The 12270-nt window shown below is 39.0% G+C and overlaps 1 protein-coding gene across 1 annotated transcript in view; it reads right to left on the reverse strand.

Annotated features, from left to right (window-relative positions):
• STT3B (STT3 oligosaccharyltransferase complex catalytic subunit B) overlaps nucleotides 1-12270 on the reverse strand; it is a 50654-nt gene that overhangs the window by 29295 nt on the left and 9089 nt on the right. The window lies entirely within an intron of this gene.

A 12270-nucleotide genomic window follows, 5' to 3' on the forward strand; every position in this document is an offset into this window, starting at 1 on the left:
TGTACAGAAAGTTTAGGTAGAGAAAACCCTGGGTGAACACTTCTACAACAAGCAATATTCACAAAGCCCAACCCTTCTAACAGATATGAAATTCATTATTTAAAGAAGCATTAAAGATTTTATTCATTAGTTAAGTAGAAGTTCACGTGACTAAATCGAATACCACAACAGACAAAAGGTTAGATGGGCAAACTACCACAAAAGACATCCAAAGACACTGCTAGAATTCAAGCCTAGAAAAGCTTGTGTGTATTTTCTTTTTTATCTATTTTATGGAAGTATCCCCTTATATCAGAAGTATACATCCCTTTGAACAAAAATTTTTAAACTAAATTGAATTCTTTTGCATATCTAGGATTCCCAAAATATCATAAGTTTACTTTGAACCAATTCATTTCCACAGAATAACACTAAGGTTATTTAAGACTGCAAACCTCATCAAGTTCCTAATTGTTTAATCAGTACAAGAAATATCTGAAATAAAGCCACACTGAGGTCATGAGCAGATTTCTTCGTCTACACAGCAGAAGAACAAAAAGAACTGAAATTCAGGTTCAGATGTCAGCAGATTTGCATGTTTCAAGTGACTGAACTATCACAGAATCAGTCAAACGATATTAAAAATAAGCAAATAACAAAGACTGAAGTGCTTCCAGGAACACTCTTACATCTGTTAAATAAGCAGTTATATAGCATACATTAACTGATAAAACCGTGACCTTTCAAAAGTCATTAGTCATGTTTATATAAGAAAATTCACACGAACATCAGTCATTCTGACCTAGAAATCTTTGATTCAAACAGCAATGTGACATTGGCTTCTAATAAGCCTACAACTATTCCCATTTGACTAGATTTCTAAATATTAATTAATCCTCCAGTTTTGAACTGTCAACTCTAATGCGATTTCTGAAATGTTGTACCTGTAAAATTATTCTCTTATCTTAGTATAGCAAGGTCTGTTGTCAATTTGTTTAGTGCCAAATGCCTGCAGTATAGTATGTAACAAATCAGGAGTTTCATATTGCACAGGACACAGAGAATCCATCCAGCTACAGAATGGACTGAAAACACTCAAAAACCAGCCAATATTGTTATCCTAGAACTTTAAAAAGGGAACAAGAAAGATGTTTACTAGCACGGATTACTTTCAGATTTTTAAATCATGACTTAAACTCACAGAAGCTACAAAACTATGACTAATGTTTACTTCTACCGCATCAAAAGATCAGTTAAACAAATGAAATAAGCAAGAAGAATACATATTGACATTCTCCTCATGTTTCCAAATAGTAAAGCTTCGTAACTGACTTCAGAAGGATGCGAACAATTGTCTTGAGCTTTGGCAGGGTCCCATTAAGTCTTTAATAAGAATGAATTACCATTCAAAACTGAAATGCAACATAACAGCATTTTACTTCTACCGCTTCAGAGGTAAGCATTTAATCTTCCCTCCTAATATACTCTTTGACAGACAAATCTATTAGCCCTTCTTTCAAAAAGTGATTCTTCTGGCACAAATGAAAGCATGCAGTGACATGGGCATGTCTACAGCAGAAATTACTGGCAATACTATAGGTACCTTCGTTTTTCACTGTGTGAAGACTTGTGAGAATAAGAAACAACCTTCTAGACACAAAAACAACAACAACAAAAATGTAGAAGCTTAATTCAGGACCTCGCTTTGACTTTACAAAGTGCCCAATTCACCTCTCACTAGGTTACTTGCAAACAAAAATAAGTTAAAATGTCAACATAAACATATGCACACATCAGGAAAAGGTTGCTGTGATGTTGCATATCAAAGCCAGCTTCAGGCATGGACCAACTAGCAGCAATGGGCAATACACCAGACATAAGTATAGTTTGGCCATCACATGATGATGCCAGTATTATGCTCTGATACCACTTAGCCCTTCACTACACTTTTCTCCTTTAGGGACAAGCCTGAACCTTGTGAAACTGTTTCCCTTTAAGCTATAAAGGAGAGCACTGCTAACAAACAGAAGGCATCACAAACCAGTCACACCTTCTTACGATCTTGGTACTTTTCAAACTGTGCTTAAAATGCAGCACAGTGGTATTGCATTTCTACTTCTATGCTATCACAGTATCTGCAACTGTCTACAGGGGTGTGAAACAGCCCTGGAAAGTATTAGAAAAACTGCCACCTTTGCCTGGTGGCAAATCTCTGCCCTGGGAGATTCAGGGGCTGCAGCTGAGGGAGGAATCAGAATGGAGGCAGGAACAGCCACTGCTGAGTAGGGATTCCATGTCAGGTTTGGGGGTCCCTGCCTGCCCCAGTTCTTCCAGCTGCAGCAGCACCAAGAAGAGGTGATAGTTAGGGTTTTTATCCAGCCCTCCTTCTGACCTACTCCACCTTATCCAAGGAGACACTGGAACTGAAGTACACTGCTGGTCGCATTGACTAGACAATATGCAGCACAATGTGACAGAACCAGAGCGAAGGACAGTATCCCTTTTCTGCCACCCTCAGCCCTCACATCCATCTGATCTTGAGGTATGGAAACAGATTACCCATTTCCCAAGATTCCCTCTCACCCTCCCTCACCTCCTTGAGGCAAGTCGATTTGAAACAGACCCAAGAAGAATGAAGAACAAAATTATGTGAAGCACATGTTAATTAAATACTTAGCTAAAAAAACCGAGTTAAATATTTAAGTTCTCAGTCCATGCTGTGAAGCAGATAAACACTTGCTAATATTCAGCTAAGGGCCAGACACCAGGAAGCGTTGACTTATTTTAGTTGATGTTCTAGGAGGAAAAGCGATGCTCTGCTGTTCTCCTTGCCTCTTTCTGTCTTGACTGTAGTTTGAAATATTTCCTCTTCCAAGCTAAGCTTTAAAGGAATAAACAATCCTAAGTCTTTGTGCATTTCAAAATTCGAAGTGCCAACCACCAAACTAGGCTGGTATTGTAGTTTGAACCTTTGGGAGGATGCTCTAATGATCACCTAAGTGCTCTGTGTATGGTACCATTAATTTTGTGGCACTACTGGAGATACCTGTATTACAGCTGGTTCAGTAGACAACTAGAGATAAGTTAATAAAAATACGGTTCTCATTTCATATATTTTAACACAGAACAGAGTATAAGCAGCTACAGCAAAATAACTGAAAGGGAGACAATCTTTTTTTTAGTAGCAACATTAATTTAGAAAGATTAACTAGGAAACTTGCAAAGCAAAGCCTGTGAAGTTCTCACTTATATATTATGCGCTGTTAATACATAATCTTAACTATCTGTTCATGCTTAGGTTTGATTTTTATTCCTTGCTGTGAACTTCCTTTTTGATGACACAAGGCAATACTGTGGGATGATTACTTAATGCTAGTCACAGCAATCATTCTCCATCCAGGAGCTACAGAATTCTCCAGCACTTCACAGCAACAATTACTGCTATATTTATAAAGAGATCTTTGATGTTCCTAGGTTTAGTATTTCCTTGACAAAGTACTATTTAAGGTGAGTATTAAAATAAAATTCAGCCTACTGAGAAAAAGAAAAGAATAGCACATGTACGGCAGTGCAGTTGCTTCATCCAGATCTTAACAACACTTAAGGCAAATTATACTGACAGCAATGGAATTCATTTGACCCCTCCATTCCAAGAGAGTGCAAGATCAGTGCGTTGCTTCTTGTGGGAATGGTGACTGTCTAAAACCCAATCAATTTCATGCTATTACTGCCCCATCATCTAGACTTTTTATCCAGCATTTTACAGCCATCTGAGAATATGTAATCTCCTTACAAGCAGAATCTGTTGAAAATTTTCTAAGCCTTCAATTATAAAGGCTTCTGTGCTCTGAAAGTCTTCAGCTGCAGATGCACAAAATTTTCACATCTGCAAACCCAGAAAAATGACAAGATACAAACTGTGAACATTACAAGCTATCTGAGTAATTCTAGGAGTCAGTTTTTAATGCAAATGTAGATTACAGAATCAATTCGGCCATACAGAATCTAATTAGAGATGGCAAGTCGAGATTCTTGAAAAAGGTAATTGCAGATTGACTCCATACCCAACATCTTCTTTGCATCCAAAGGAAGAATATATTCCGCATCACTTTATGGAAAATCTAATGAGAAACTTCAGTAACTTCCATTGAAACAAAGAAATTTATATACAGTATTCCAAGTTTTAAAACACCTGCTTTACCACAGACTATACTATAAGCACAACATCCTCCTGCAAGTCTCATTCTGAGCTCTGTATCTGCAAAAGAGCAATTCACACAATGAGTTTGGCATAAGGCTTTTAAAATGGAAGTGTAGTATCCATCAATCAGATAATGAAATCAAGGCAGTACAGAAGTTTTTCTCATCAGGAAAATTTTGACTTGTGTTGCATTTATAACCTTGGTAACTATGTATGGACATTTAAGCCATTTTCAAATAATCAAGATTAGAATTCTGGAGCAGCAACACCTACACGCAAAAGTACTTACAACATGTAACGAGCCTTTCCTAGTGCCCGCAACCCAAACCTAAGATGTTAGACCTCACAGTAAGACTGGAGAACACATACACCAAGCTCTATCTTTATAGAGAGTGGTCCTCTGTTTACCTCAGCCCAAACTGACATAACTCTGCAAAATGGAGAACAACCAAGCAATTTTGTTTCAGAAAAAACTCACATTCCTTTCTTTTTAACTTCAATTCATGTCAGTGGAATGGTTTTATTAGGTCCTAAGTCTAATACATACACTATATGATTTGTCCCTAATTAGCATATTTATATCTGTATATTAGTCCTTATGCGATCACAAATCTTTTCTTCTGGAATTTCTCTGGTTATACGCCTACCGTGGTTTTATGTGGAAGCTCTTATCACTTTGCACACTCACGCTTCTGTAACTCACCAGACAGCAACCACCCAGGGAGTTCTGAGTACATGAACTCTACCCCATCTTTCACAAGGGACACAGAACAGGTTTGCATAGCTCTTGCTAAACTTGACTGAAAGATGATTATTAAGACAAGTCCACTGTAAAGTAAAAATAAAAGCTTTGACTAATGCAGAGTTTAACATCATCCTAATTCTGATGGTTTTTAGGGAGTTAAATATGTGATTTTTGATTGTTCAGTCTTTACATTTTTATATCAAAGTATCTGGATATGTAATTACTCTTAGTATTCTGAGATAGTATCAAGTATTTGTGATAGCTCCTACAACTACCCTACATTTAGAGAGGCTCAAGGATCTGTAGGGGTTTTGATGCAAGTAGAGCCATTTGAAAAGAAAAATATATGTCCTTCAAGCTGACTGTCAATCAGAAGCCTTTGACAAAAGAATTGGCAGCAGTACTGCCATTCTGATTTTCCTCAGGTTCAAAGTTGGTCATGGACCTGATTCTGATTTCAGATTTCATAACTCTGGACAAACCCACCACCTCAGAAAAATGTGGCAAAGGCTCCCTTGTTATATTAAGATTAGTAAGAATGACGATGCAACAAAATGGCAGGAAGTTTTGCAGTGATGTGGCCACCTAACTTCAAAAATTGGAAATTTTGAGTCAAAGGAGGAAGAAATTTCTGTTCCTGGAATCCAGCTGAGAAACAAAACTCCTCCTTTTTTAATATCTTTAGAATAATCCCTGAAGGTAAACCAGGAGAAAGCCAAGGCAGAAAAAGAAGTGGATGATATAATCAGCAGGGCACCCTTTTTTTAGGCCCAACATTCAACTAAGCTCAATGGAAATCCCGAAGAATACCAGAATGTTTATAGAATAACCATTAAGAATTACCATTAAGAATATCAAAATTTCCCCAATGTGTTTAAGAAGGATTACAGCCTTCCTACTGCCACTACTTGGCATGGTATTTTCCTTGCCTGCAATAAGATGTTGCGCTTAGCAAGTGCTAAAATCAGGAACTGCATGCTGCAGTAGCTTAATAATATAAAATTCTACAAGGACCATACAGTCACTCAGCTTCTTCAGAGAACCCAGGGCACCTCCAGTATTTTTTGCTAAAAAACTGTGAGCTTTTGAGAGCACTCCACAATCACAATTTGTATTTTTCACACAATATAGCACCATCTGAAATCACGATATGCTTCCCATCACCACTGTAGTGGGCGTATATCTGCCTACAACTTCAGACACTTCCCCTGATGCCTATTAGGTTTTTTATTACTTTTTCTCTGTCTTGCTTTTGAACTATTCCATATCTCAAGGCAAATTATTATGAAAAGCATTGGTTTTATCAATATTAAAAGGCATACTCTGTCAGTGAATTCCACCATTCATAACATGTAACAACATTTTAGACCTAAGAAGAAATGATGATTACATTTTTCTTGGGATAGTCAAAATTCCCAAGAGGTTTCAAAGACAAGATGAAAACAGAATAATTTAGAATTTTTACAGGCAAAAACTGAATGTTTGTTTTCTTTTTTATGGACATACACTTTACCCTGGACATCATACTACAACTGGCATCCAAACTGATGACAATGTTGGTTCTGTACCTATTTACGAAGCTTCAGCTTCTTGAGAGGCATCAATTCTCTCTTCAGTATAGTATTAACTGCACTCAAACTCAAAAAACCCCTATAGTACTATGTTTGTTTCTTTCTGAGTGCTCTTAGGCCACTCTGTGGCACAATAAGCCTTGTATGCTGCAACTCTGAAGGCTTTGCACTGAACTCAAGAATATGTTCAAGAGGGTGTTTTTCCAGATCAGATTTGTGCTGCACTTGTTTTAAACACGATGGAGACAGCTTAACTCCAAGAAGTTAAAAACTGATACATGAGGATCTGCTTGGCAGGAAGGAATTAAAAGGCTATTAGCTGAACAACACATTTTAAGAGTAAAATATCCTTTCTGTGAAAAATCTGGTCCCGAAACTGAGTGAGGTGAACATGACTCCTTCATAAGAAGTAACAGGGAACAGAGGACAACTAGCTCCCAAGCCATTTTTTTCACCATCGCCTAGTACAGAAAAGCAACCTGTAACACCTAAATAATTACAGTGGACTCCTATTAAACTGATCCCAAAAATACCTGCTATCTTCTAGCAAGATCTAGTATGTGTGCAGAAGTGAATACTAACTTTTGTAATAGTCTGAAATACAGAGTAAAACAAAGGAAACTTCCTGTTCAATGCAGGTACTTTAATTGTAGTTCAACTACTTGGAAGTATGTGGCAGAGCCTTCATCTCTATTACATAATAAAATCACCTACATGTTACAATGCCATGGCAATTGAGGAAGTACCAGCTACACCGAAAATGCATTTGAACCAACTTCACTTCCCATTAAGTGAAATTTTAAAAATCAGTCTTGGATGCAAGATGGCCTGGCAGACTGCTTCTACCCTGTAAAATATAAGACATGGTAAAAAGTAAACAGGACCCTTAGAAAGGCTCCAGGTCCCTCACATCACAAACGATATTTAAGCAGTGACAATTTTATTTCTGGGAGAACATTTAAACAGTTATAGCACTGTAGAAGAGTTTCAGCAGAAATTATTTTGTACAACCCTCAATAGTCAAGAGTCTGTTACTTGAACTTCTTTGTAACATGACAAAGGGTAAATCCAGCCAGAATCAGACATTAGATATCAAAAAACCCTGTACAAATTATGGCAACATCAAGTTCTTTAGCTCACAGGAATTAAAAGTATCTACAGTGTTGTGGCTGCACATCTAAGTCAGTTTAGCAAGTTAAAATACAGTAGCTTTTCATCCAAAAATCCTTACATATTTTCTCTTTAGTAGATGATGTAGTATGCATTTCTTAATCCATCTGCTACTCTTCCTCCTGCATCTAGGTCGGTCTCCCTTGCCTGAATTCTCTGACTATACTTTCTTTCTGTTGGTCCCTCTGTAGGTAGATCATGTTTAGTCTAAGAATCTGGATCTCTCATAGTGCACCCGTTGAACTCCATCTGTTGCCATATTGACTTACTGAATATTTAATACAAAAACTGCTGAGAAAATAGAAATTGTTTCAGACTGGATAATACAAAGTATCAGCAGAACAGATACAGTCTAACTTGAAGAATTTCTGTCCTGTGACTAACACCAGGTTAAAGACCTAATTTTATCTAACTTAAATGTATCTGCTCAAATTCTGCTTAATCCTTCAGTATTCTCGCATAAACAGACCCAAACTATCAGACAATTTTCACCTGTGGGTATGAAGGTATATAGACAGAACTACCTGCAGAACCAACCAAAGAATACAGCGTTGACAGGAACCTAGAGACAGATCTAATTATGCCCTAAACAAATAAAGATGAAAAAAAAAGTGCATGAAAAAACCCGAAGTGCAAAGGCATAAGGGAAAAAAAAAACAAACAACACCCCCCCAAAAAAAAAACCAAAACCAAAAACACCCAAAAGATTCACAACTCTAGGATGCCTTGTACTAAATTACACATGCAGAGTTAACTGTGGCAGTTATCCTTCAACTAACCTTTGCTAGTTAAAAGGAGTGCAGCAGTGCTCCTAATCTGCTGCTGTCCTCATATTGGACAAATAAGCTTGAATCATGGCTAAAGGGACAAGCCACTCTAAAGACACCACAAAAGACAACAAAAAAGCTTCTATAAAGACATCAGCAACAAAGGGAGGGCTAAGGAGAACCTTCATGCTTTGTTGGATGTGGAAGGAAACAGTGAAAAAGGCTGAAGTACCTAATGCTTCTTTGCCTCTGTTTTTTACAGTAAGACCAGCTGTTGTTCGGGTACCTAGCTCCCAGGGAAGACTGGAATGAGGAGCAGAATGAAGCCCCCATGCTCCCAGAGGAAATGGTCAGCAACCTACTGCACCACTCAAACGCACATGAAGCTGCACGGGGTCCACCCAAAGGGACTGAGGGAGCTGGCAGAAGTGTTCACCAAGCCATTTTCAATCATTTCCCAGCAGTCCTGAATAACCAGAGATCTTGGTAGACCACAGCCAGCAAATGTGATGCCCACCTACAAGAAGGGTGTTAAGGAGGATCCAGGAAACTCCAGGCCTGTCAGCCTGACCTTGGTGCCAGGCAAGCCTATGGAGCAGATCATCTTGAGCACAATCACACAGGACAACCAGGACATCAGTCCCAGTCAAGATGGGTTTAGGAGTGGGAGGTGCCTCTTGACCAACCTGATCTCCTCCTATGATAAGGTGACACACTCAGTGGATGAGGGAAAGACTGTGGATGTTATTTATCTAGACTTTACTGGAGCCTTTGACACAGTTCCCATAGCATTCTGGAGAAATTGGCTGCTCATGGCTTGGACAGGTGCACTCTTTGCTGGGAAAACAACTGTCTGGATGGCCAAGCCTGAAGAGTGGTGGCGGATGGAGCTGCATCCAGCTGGCAGCTGGTCACAAGTGGTGTTCCCCAGTGATCAGTGTTGGGGCCAGGCCTGTTCAATTTCTTTATCAATGATCTGGATGAGGGGATCAAGTGCACCCTCAGTCAGTTTGCAAATGTTGGGTGGGTGTTGATCTGCTGCATGGCAGGAAGGCTCTGCAGAGGGATCTGGACAGGCTGGAAAGATGGGCCAAGGCCAACTGTATGAGGTTCAACAAAGTGAAGTGCTGGGTCCTGCACCTGGGTCACAACAACTCCATTGAACACTGCAGGCTTGGAGAAGAGTGGCTGAAAAACTGAATGGCAGAAAAGGACTTGGTTCAACAGCAGCTGAATATGAGCCAGCAGTGTGTCCATGTGGCCAAGCAGGCCCATGGCATCCTGGCCTGTATCAGCAGTAGTGTGGCCAGCAGGACCAGGGCAGTGATTGTCCACCTGTGCTCAGCACTGGTGAGGCCACACCTCAAATCCTGTGTTCAGTTTTAGGACAAAAAAGAACACTGAGGTGCTGGAGTGAGTCCAGAGAAGGGCAGTGAAGCTGATGAAGGGCCTGGAGCACAAGTCCTGTGAGGAGCAGCTGAAAGAGCAGTGTTTGTTCAGCCTGGAGGAAAAGAGGCTTATGGGGAACCTTATCACTCTCTGCAACAACCCGAGAAGAGGTTGTATTCAGGTGGGGGTCAGCCTCTTCTCCCAGGTAACAAGTAAGACAACAAGAAGAAATGTCAAGTTATGCCAGATGAGACTTAGGTTAGGTATCTGGAAAAACTTTTTCACTTGAAGGGTTGTTAAGCATTGGAACAGGCTACCCAGGAAGTGGTTGACTCAGCAACCCTTGAAGTATTTGAAAGAGGTGGGACACGCTAGTGCTGGGTTAACGGTTGGACCCATTGCTCTAAGAGGTCTTTTTCAACCTAAATGATTCTATAACCTCAACTATTTTAACTGATTTTATTCTGAAGCAGATTAAAAGCATACACATGCTCTACTAATACAGTCCAACAGAAGGGATGATGGTGCCTAGCTAAGGGCAAAAAGAGTTCCAGCTGTTTGCAAAGTGACTGTATATTCTCACACTGGAGCAAATTAATGTGGGAATAGATACCACCAATAAAATAAAGACCAGGAAAGTATCTGCAAACTGAAAGCGGCCTTCATCCTTCCTCATAATATACAAAGTGGAGTTTATCTTTCTAACCATATTTTGCATTCAGATACTTTCAGTGTCTGATTTAGTCTCAAATAAGTATGGCAAGCAGATTTTAACATGAGTTATCAACTACTTCTATTTTATATCTTTCATACTGTTTCAAGTAAGTCTAAATGAAAAAATCGTAAATTTTCACTGAATTTAATGTAACCAGTTAAGAATTGTACTTAATGGTTACCAGTGTTTCTTTAAAAACTATGCACAGGAAACATAAGTGTCATAACAAAATATTATTTATTTTCAGGAATTCTCACAGAACTGCTAAAGATTAAGTGTACTGTGATGACTGCAGTGCTTAGTATTTAAGACAGTATTTATAATTAATATTAAATTCCTGCCATGTACAATGTGAAATTGAAGTTACATGTTTATTTTCTCATTACATGATAGAACTTCTAGTATTGCTCATTCTTACTCTATTGTAAGATATTGAGCTATTTCACTGTGCTCCTCAGTCATTTTAGTAAAATCCGATGAATGCTTAGAAATGAACTTAAAATGTGAAGGTGGGGGAACACTGTTACCATGAGCTAGGCTTGCTATTACACATGTATGCTTTGAAGCTGCCAGAAATGTTATTACAGAAATATTCAGAGACTACACCCACCATTGCCTCCTCTATCCTACGTCCAGGAACATGCCCTTTCAAAAGCAAAACACCTTTCTGCTCAGCTAGCTACACTGGTATATACAGTTTGGTAGCTACAGCCTCTCTGTCTTAGAACAGTAAAAGGATGAGTTTCATTTCTGAAGCTATTTTATTAAATCAAAGAGCATCCTTTCGCTGCTGCCCCACTGTGACATAAAATGAATGTGTGGCTGCCCATGAAAATGGGGAAAAGACAATGCTAAAGCAAAAGATTCCGTTTCAGTTCAGGTGGGGTTGAAAAGTCGTTTACTGCAGGGGTATGTGAGAGTTGTTGGGAAGGACCTGGTGTAAGTTCTCAAGGGACAGTTTTTAGGTCACATAATCCTAAATCTTCTCTCTCCTTGCTCTCCAAATATGAGTTAAGCTGGTCTGTTCCAGGCCCTCTCATGCTTCAATCCCCACCAGACCGTATGCCCTCTCAACTCTCTCTCCACAAATGTGCTGTTCTGTGGCTTTTTCTTCTTGAAGGTAGCCCTGAAAGAAGACAGCAGATGGCACCCTGTGGAACATACTCTTACACAGCAAAACCACGATGTGCATAGCTGAGAATGTTTTGTTGAAACCAGAGTGCAATGGAAGCATAAAGAAAAAAGAAACCTGAAGCTGACTTACAAAAGCAAAAGCCAGAAAATAAAATTCAGTGATGGAACAATTGCAAGCATGATATATTTCACACAAAACATATCATCCAAGCTTGTGCCTAGCAAAAACTGGGCTTTACTGTGGGAGGGTGTGGCTAATGTTGGTGAAGTAAAGGTGAACTACAAAATTAAAACACTAAAAATTCCTTGGATCCCATTTAGCCATAGGAGAATAATTACAATTGCCATTACTAGCTGACCTGAGACATCACAAATTAAGATACTGTTGCTAATGTTTAAGGTAGTCTCTCCAGTGTCAAGATCCATTTTCTATTTGGCGAATGAACAATTAAAACTGTTACAGAGTAAAATTAATTCTGAGACAGATGCAATAGGTTTTCAAACGTTACTTCAGACATCTGACAACAGATGACTCATTCTAGTCACCTGAGTAAGACAAAACAGTCAAAACACAGTAGCAGTACACCGTTTCTTGGAAA

This window comes from Prinia subflava, chromosome 1, assembly GCF_021018805.1.
Source record: "Prinia subflava isolate CZ2003 ecotype Zambia chromosome 1, Cam_Psub_1.2, whole genome shotgun sequence".
NCBI classification, from domain to species: Eukaryota; Metazoa; Chordata; class Aves; order Passeriformes; family Cisticolidae; genus Prinia; species Prinia subflava.